General features: G+C 45.9%; 1 protein-coding gene across 15 annotated transcripts in view; it reads left to right on the top strand.

Moving 5' to 3' along the window:
* Positions 1-1,859: 1,859 nt before the first annotated feature.
* The window catches only part of POMGNT2 (protein O-linked mannose N-acetylglucosaminyltransferase 2 (beta 1,4-)), a 62,151-nt gene continuing 55,717 nt past the window's right edge, over positions 1,860-8,293 (top strand). For 4 of the 15 annotated variants that reach the window (XM_037890350.2, XM_043540865.1, XM_043540857.1 and 1 more), the window contains exon 1: positions 5,021-5,273. The gene's annotated coding sequence lies outside the window, so the exon portion shown is untranslated. Of the gene's footprint in view, positions 2,046-4,939; positions 5,274-5,715; positions 5,735-5,844; positions 6,252-8,293 lie in introns of those variants that run through there. The other 11 variants (XR_006288937.1, XR_006288936.1, XM_043540866.1 and 8 more) reach the window with 10 other exon arrangements.

Here is an 8,293-nt window from a genome sequence, read left to right as displayed (position 1 = left end):
TAGATCCTTTGGTGCTGGAAATGAGCCTGCCTCTAGAAAAGATGGCTACTATCTTCCATTGTCTCCAAAGGGACTGAAGCAAGGCTTTCTTTAATGGAAGTTACTGCCCCCATTTACCGAGTATAGTCCAGGCAGGAGACAGTGAAATGTGGGCAACAGGTAGGGACTGTGGGGGCAGACAGACTGAGGACCAAGGGAACGTCAGGATAGAGAGATTGGGGAGGGGAGACAAGAAACTGAAGAGGAAAGGGAGGGAGAATGGGGGGGAAGAGATGGAGACCATGGGAAGTTGAAGAATGTAGGTGAGCAAAAGACTGGAAGGAACAGAGAGGATGTTAGGGGCATATGAATGCCTGGGAGGGGGATGAGAATGAGATGGCAGGGAAAGGAGTTATGGGAAAAAAAGCTGTCAAGGTTCCTCCCCCACTCTGAACACTAGGGTACAGATGTGGGGACCTGCATGAAAACCTCCTAAGCTTAACTTCACCAACTTAGGTCAAAGCTTCCCCAAGGTACAAAATATTCCAGCCTTTGTCCTTGGATTGGCCGCTACCACCACCAAACAAATACTGGTTACTGGGGAAGAGCTGTTTGGAAACATCTTTCCCCCCAAATACTTCCCAAAACCTTGCACCCCACTTCCTGGACAAGGTTTGGTAAAAAGCCTCACCAATTTGCCTAGGTGACTACAGACCCAGACCCTTGGATCTTAAGAACAATGAACAATCCTCCCAACACTTACACCCCCCCTTTCCTGGGAAATGTTGGTAAAAAGCCTCACCAATTTGCATAGGTGACCACAGACCCAAACCCTTGGATCTGAGAACAATGAAAAAGCATTCAGTTTTCTTACAAGAAGACTTTTAATAGAAATAGGAGTAAATAGAAGTAAAGAAATCCCCTCTGTAAAATCAAGATGGTAGATACCTTACAGGGTAATTAGATTCAAAACATAGAGAATCCCTCTAGGCAAAACCTGAAGTTACAAAAAAAGATACACAGACAGAAATAGTTCTTCTATTCAGCACACTTCTTCTCTCAGCCATTTAAAGAAATCATAATCTAACACATACCTAGCTAGATTACTTACTAAAAGTTCTAAGACTCCATTCCTGGTCTATCCCCAACAAAAACAGTAGACAGACAGAGACCCTTTGTTTCTCTCCCACCTCCCAGCTTTTTAAAATATCTTGTCTCCTCATTGGTCATTTTGGTCAGGTGCCAGCGAGGTTACCTTTAGCTTCTTAACCCTTTACAGGTGAGCGGAGTTTTCCTCTGGCCAGGAGGGATTTTAAAGGGGTTTACCCTTCCCTTTATATTTATGACAAAAGCTATGAAGGGAAGTGACTATAATGATGGGGAAAAGATAGGGCAGGGCAGGGAGGTGGTAGTGGTAGAAAGGATAGAATGGCAAATCCACCCACCTAGTGCAGAAAGAGTAATTGGAGTGCCCCTGAAAACACTTGGGGTGAGGCCTTCATTTTTCAACCTTAAATGATCTCACCGCCGCCACCCCCCCCCGCCCCCACAGGTTCAAAAATCAGGAGACTGGCCAAAAACTCTATTTAAAAACAAACAAACAGGAAAACAAACAAACCTCATGAGAGGTGACCATAGTGCTAACTCCAAAAGTTCGAAAATTGAGCCAGACTCCAAACATCACAATTAAAGAAAAAAAATCTGAATTCCTCCTGCCCGTCCCCAGTGCGTGTGAGACAATTAGTGTTGCCTGTAATTGATTGATTGAATTATGTGCCCCCCTCAATTAATTACGTAACCCCCAAATCGGCCTGTTCCTCCATCTTCACCCATGCTCCTGTGGTTCTTCACAAACATACAACCCAGGCAAGTAGAGGAGACAGGTGCAGCAGGGTCACTTCTTCTGCGTCCCGGGCCCGGGTGGGAGACAAGCTCCAGTGGTTCTTCACGCTTTCCCTGGGCTAGTGTTGCTGGGATCAACAGGAGAAGCCGAGAGCTGACTGACCCACTATTACATGAGGGGATGGAGGAGTAAGGCTTTGCAGGACTCTTTCTGCTCGCCTCCTGTGAGAAAGCTGTTGGCTATTCCCTCTCCCCCTGCCCCAATGTCCCTGAGGGGTGGGGGAATCTGCCTGCTTCCTGTAGTATCACTGTTTGGTGGCTTTTCTGAGGAGGCGGGAAGGTGGGGAAAACAGCAAAGCAAAGGGGATTTCCCCAGGCAGGGATGAAATTCAGGAGAGATCAGGAGCTTCTGGCTTCACAGGGGGACTAGCCTTAGCCTCCAGTACCAACCACGCTCATGTAACTCCCCAGGAAATCCTGAGAGTTGGCAACATTGGCATGAGAAGCATCCACAGCTTCCAGTGACTTCTTTTTAAAATAGCAGGTGTACTGGTGCCTAGGGAAACTAAAGATGTGATAGTGCTTTTGTTTGTTTATATTTAAAATGCAGCCTCTGATCTTCTTTATGTTACACTGATGGGTTCTTGAAATTCGTGTATTTCCCGAGCCTTGTGCTTGGCTTTAGGAAATCTGCAGAAGCCAGGGCCCATCTGCACAGCTCTCAGCTTAATGGCCTTTGCAGGGTTAATGGAAAATGAGAGCTGGCACTTTCCACTTCTATGCCCTTTCACTCCAGATCCTCTCTTTTTACTTCCATCTACTTTAAAAATGTAATTGGCCCTTAAGCAGTGACAGTTACAACTAATAGTGGTTTCATATTTAAGGAAACAGAAGTGAATGCTAATTTTTGGTTGGTAGGAAGGCAGTGAACCCAAAGCACATTCATCCCTGCTGCATGTTGCTTCCATCTAATCTATCTGTGTAAGATTTTATAAGGTCACCCCTCACACTGGCATCTAAGTGCTTCTATCCAATGTCCTGAAGGGTAGCCCTGCATTTTGAAGCACTTGAAGGAGAGGAAGGTGATCAGGAACAGTGAACATGGATTCACCAAGGGCAAGTCATCCCTGATCAACCTGATTGCCTTCTATGATGAGATAACTGGCTCTGTGAATATGGGGAAAGCGGTGGATGTGATATACCTTGACTTTAGCAAAGCTTTTGATACGGTCTCCCACAGTATTCTTGCCAGCAAGTTAAAGAAGTATGGATTGGATAAATGTACTATAAGGTGGATGGAAAGCTGGCTAGATCGTTGGGCTTAATGGGTAGTGATCAACGGCTCGATATCTAGCTGGCAGCCAGTATCAAGCGGAGTGTCCCAGGGGTCGGTCCTGGGGCCGGTTTTGTTCAACATCTTCATTAATAATCTGGATGGTGGGATGCATTGCACCCTCAGCAAGTTCGTGGATGATGCTAAATTGGGGGTGAGATAGATATGCTGGAGGGTAGGGGTAGGTCCAGAGTGACCTAAACAAATTGGAGGATTGGGTCAAAAGAAATCTGATGAGGTTCAACAAGGACAAGTGCAGAGTCCTGCACTTAGGACAGAAGAATCCCATGCGCTGCTACAGGCTGGGGACCGACTGGCTAAGCTGCAGTTCTGCAGAAAAGGACCTAGGGGTTATAGTGGATGAGAAGCTGGATATGTGTCACAATGTGCCCTTGTTGCCAAGAGGGCTAATGACACACTGGGCTGCATTACTAGGAGCATTGCCAGCAAATCGATGGAAGTGATTATTCCCCTCTATTCAGCACTGGTGAGGCCACATCCGGAGTACTGCATCCAGTTTTGCGCCTCCACTACAGAAAGGATGTGGCCAAATTGGAGAGAGTCCAGCAGAGGGCAACGAAAATGATTAAGGGGCTGAGGCACATGACTTATGAGGAGGGGCTGAGGGAACTGGGCTAATTCAGTCTGCAGAAGAGAAGAGTGTGTGTGCGTGTGTGTGTGGGGGATTTGATAGCAGCCTCAACTACCTGAAGAGGGGTTCCAAAGGGGATGGAGCTAGGCTGTTCTCAGTGGTGGTAGATGACAGAACAAGGTCTCAAGTTGCAGTGGGGGAGGTCTAGGCTGGCTATTAGGAAAAACTATTTCACTAGGAGGGTGGTGAAGCACTGGAATGGGTTACCTAGGGAGGTGGTGGAATCTCCATCCTTAGAGGTTTTTAAGGTCCGGCTTGGCAAAGTCCTGGCTAGGATGATTTAGTTGGGGTTGGTCCTACTTTGAGCAGGGGATTGGACTAGATGACCTCCTGAGATCTCTTCCAACCCCAATCTTCTATGATTCTATGATTTTACATCCAGACAATAAGCCGGTAAGTCCAAAGTAAGTTTACAGGACCAATTTCACTTCTGTTGTTTGCATATGCATACACACTTATATCTCTTGTGTGAGTCGTAAGAAATTATGGTTCATCCATTTAGAAAGAAGAATATTCCCTAGTGGAATGACTATGTGGAAGCCAATATGGCATGACTAACAAAATAATTATTAGAAAGACAAGGTGAGTAAGGTAATATCTTTTATTGGACTAACTTCTGTGTGTGAAAGAGACAAGCTTTTGAGCTCATAGAGAGCTCTTCTTCAGGGTCTGGGCCAGATCTTCTCCAGACCCTGAGGAAGAGCTCTGGATAAGCGCCAAAGCTTTTCTCTCTCACCCACAGAAGTTGGTCCAATAAAAGATATTACCTCATCCACCTTGTCTTTCTAACTACCTGGGCCCAACACTGAATAAAATAACTACACCGCATTTAATGTTTAAAATAACAAGAAACAGAGGGCAAAGAGTCCTGTGGCACCTTATAGACTAACCGGCGTATTGGAGCATAAGCTTTCTGTTAGTCTATAAGGTGCCACAGGCCTCTTTGCTGCTTTTACAGAGCCAGACTAACACGGCTACCCCTCTGATAAGAAACAGAAGATTATTCCTCCTCCTCTTCTCCCTACTCCCCTACACACAGAGACACTTCCAGGAAAACCCAAAGTAAAGTAGGACTATATTACAACACTACAATCCCCACAATGCATTTAGGCAGTTCAGGGGCTGCCAGACAGAAAGTGACCATGCAGGCACTGAGCATGAGCAAGCGCCTGTCTGAGAGCGGTGCTGGGCGCTCCGGGACTGGACATAAAAAGAGAGCAAGCGCAGGGCTGGGCGCGCTTGCCGCTGCCCTTTTAACCCACTTTGCGAGAGCGGCTAGCCGGGCCTGAGGAGCTCGTGCTCGCTGCGGCGCGCGCCTGGGGGTGGGGGGTGAAGTTGTGAGGTTCCACGGGTGGGCGGAGACAGAACGCGGAGACCCTGCTGAAGCGGCGGCACGAGGGGGAGGAGCCCGGGCAGGGAGCTGCGGCTGCTGCAGTGTCCTAGGACCAGCCGCGGCGTCGGCGGCAGGTGAGGAGTTGGGCGTGAGACCCGGCCAGCGCGGTGTGCGGCGGGGCATAGACCAGCGGGAGGCGCTTGTTTCAGACCTGGGCTTGTTTTCGAGGGAGCGCAGAGGCCCCGCCGTTCTCTGCTGTGTGGACACTGAGGCATGCTCTGTGCGCTAGGCTGGGACTGGGAAACCAGGATCTCAAATATCGGGGGGGTCGGGCTTCGGTTGCTGTTTCTTGCAACTGCAAGGAGCTTCCGAAGTATAGGCAGCGTATATAATTCGCAAAAAGAAAAGGAGTACTTGTGGCACCTTATGCTCAAATAAATTGGTTAGTCTCTAAGGTGCCACAAGTACTCCTTTTCTTTTTGCGAATACAGACTGACACGGCTGCTACTCTGAAACCTATATAATTTGAGAGGAAAAATGGAAAGAAATTCGAAAGGGGGGAGGGACTGGAAACTTCCCGGGATATGGAGATTAGGTATGGGTGATTTGTCCCCATCTGTACATTGGGAATAATGATACTAGTCACCTTTTAGATTTCAGAGTGCTTTACAGAGAAGCTAAGTGCTTTCTAAGAGTTAGGTATTGCTGTTATTCCCTTTCTTATCACTGTCACATATGTCTGTCACAACTTAGTGCTTTCCCTCTTGAAAGCACTTTAAGACTGGGACAAATTGTCAGAATTCAAGCACTGCTCCTGAACTGGTCATGAGGCGGGAGAAGTTGATTACATTATGATACCAAACCATTGCTTAGTTCCCTATTGCAATGTTTATGTCCTAAAAATTTAAGTCCCTTGCCCCGCTACGGTGCCACGCCTGTAAGCCGATCCACATGGACAGCTCTCTGTGTCTGTTCATAGGCCCGTTAACTTTGAGATTTTTTTTAAACTTTGGGGGGTAGGGGAAGAAAGCCAGCACTGAACAGAGCAAGTCCCAGTCCTTGAACCACTAGTGCCTCCTTAAACCTTTCTCCTTTGACTCCCTGGATGAAAGGTTGGTATTAAACAAAAATGACATTGAGGGTTGTTTGTAAAGCTGGTTGGGAATATTTCAGTGAAACGTCCCCCTCCCCCCCATTAAAATAGGTCACTTTCAATGAAGTGTTTGTTGGGAAAGTTTTCAGGTCTTGGATGGAATTCCTAGGGTGTGGGTAAGAGACCTGATTAGCCAACAGCATTAGCGTTACAGCACTCACAGGGGATGTGGAAGGCTCCAAGTTCAAGTCCCACATCCTCAGCAAGTGCCCTAACCACCAGTCACTCTCTCTTTTTATATAAGTAACTATATAGGCACTGAGGCAGAAAGAGACTGACTCTGCAGACTGGTGATTAGGGCAGTTGCCTGGGATTTCAGAGACCCAGGTTGAAGTCTCTGCTCTATCTGAATTGGAGTTAAGTACCTAGGTGCTTTAGAAAATTCCATTAGAAGCCTATCTGTGTCTTTAGGTGTCTAAATATCTTTGTATATCAGGCCCTTCATGGTTATGGAGGCTGAATTATCCCATCACTTTAGTGGGGTGGCTTTCTGTATCACAGGTGATGTATGATGACTAAACATTATGGCAAAGTTCATATTGCTGCTGCCTCTTGTGTACCTGTTTGTTTGATAATCCTGGAGAATCAAATCCAGGGTTATCTGTCTGGTACCTTACATGAACACTAAATTCACTACCTTCTCCCCCCACTTCAGTTAACACACACTACTCCACTTGTATTTACATTGTTCTATTAATATATAATGGCTGCCATTAAAAAGGCAGCAATTGCCAAAAGACAAAATACACATTTGTTATCTAGTTTCGTACACTGCTGCCCGTAACTGCAGTATCTGAGCATCTGATAATTGCAAGGGATAATGTTAGAATATTAAATACCACAGTGGGATTACTATTGACAACATAATGTACAGTAGTCGGCATTTATCTATTAGTAAAGTGTTGGGAGAGAACATTTAGATATGTGCTCTAATTTTAAGATTGCAGGATGCTATTTTACATTTCTACCCGATCTTGGTATGTTTGGAAATTAGGGTTTCAACCTGTGCCCATTGAAGTCTCTGGTAAAGCTCCCATTGACTTCAGTGGTGCAAAAGTGCAATACCCCCCAACCAACACACTAGCAATTGACCTGGGGGACTGCAGAGCTAAAAGCGTGAGCTGCTACAGTTGCACTGTAGAGTCAGGGCTCTCTAGCGGGGGCTGAAATAGCTCAGTTTCTCTGTGGATCAAGCATTGTGGGGACCTGTAACATGCACTCACCAGTGAGTTACACAAAATTAGCTCCAAACTGTAAACACTTATGTACATGCCTAGGCTGGTGTGAGTAGTGCCATTGATGTCAATGGGGCTACTCTTATGCTTCAAGTTAAACATATTGTTTGCAAGATTTCTTAGTATCCTCGCCATCATTTTCATTGGCATACGGTAGCAATATTTTTTTGTATGTCGGAAACCAGCCTTATTATTTATTGCTGCAAAAGCAAATCTGATGGGTTTATACCTTCAGGGTGGCAGTTCTACTTGGATACCCCACTGCTTGCTTTAATTAATCATCATTGGGGCCAGAGTTCAACCTCCAATACTTGTAAAGTGTGCCATGGACATACAATCTAGTTTCCTGTTTAATGTTTCGGGACTAATTATCTACAGCCATTCTCTGTTAAATAACAGTACTAAATGAGTTGGGTAACTAAATTGAAGTGTTTTTTCCAATTAAATTGTCTGACCTGTCAACTCACTTTTGACCTTGAGTTTCTTGTGATTCTATTGGCCCAGCTGCAAATTAGATTGTACCATGCCGCGCCCCCTACTCCCTCCTCCCCCCAATTTGCAACCCCCACCAATATGAAACTATTGTTTATTTTTTTTAAGCTTTCTGAAATAGTTATGCTGATTGGTGTAGCCAGGGCATACATTTGTTCTCAGTGGCAGCAAACTAGACTCAGCGTTTTCACAAATATTTATAACAAAGTTATGCCCTAGCCACACCAGCCAACCTAAGTGTTTGCAGAAACTGCTTTTAAAACCCATGGGGCAG

The sequence above is a fragment of the Chelonia mydas genome, chromosome 2 (assembly GCF_015237465.2).
Source record: "Chelonia mydas isolate rCheMyd1 chromosome 2, rCheMyd1.pri.v2, whole genome shotgun sequence".
Taxonomy (NCBI): Eukaryota; Metazoa; Chordata; order Testudines; family Cheloniidae; genus Chelonia; species Chelonia mydas.
Note: the sequence above shows the minus strand (reverse complement) of the source record. Positions and strands in the feature narration are given on the sequence as shown.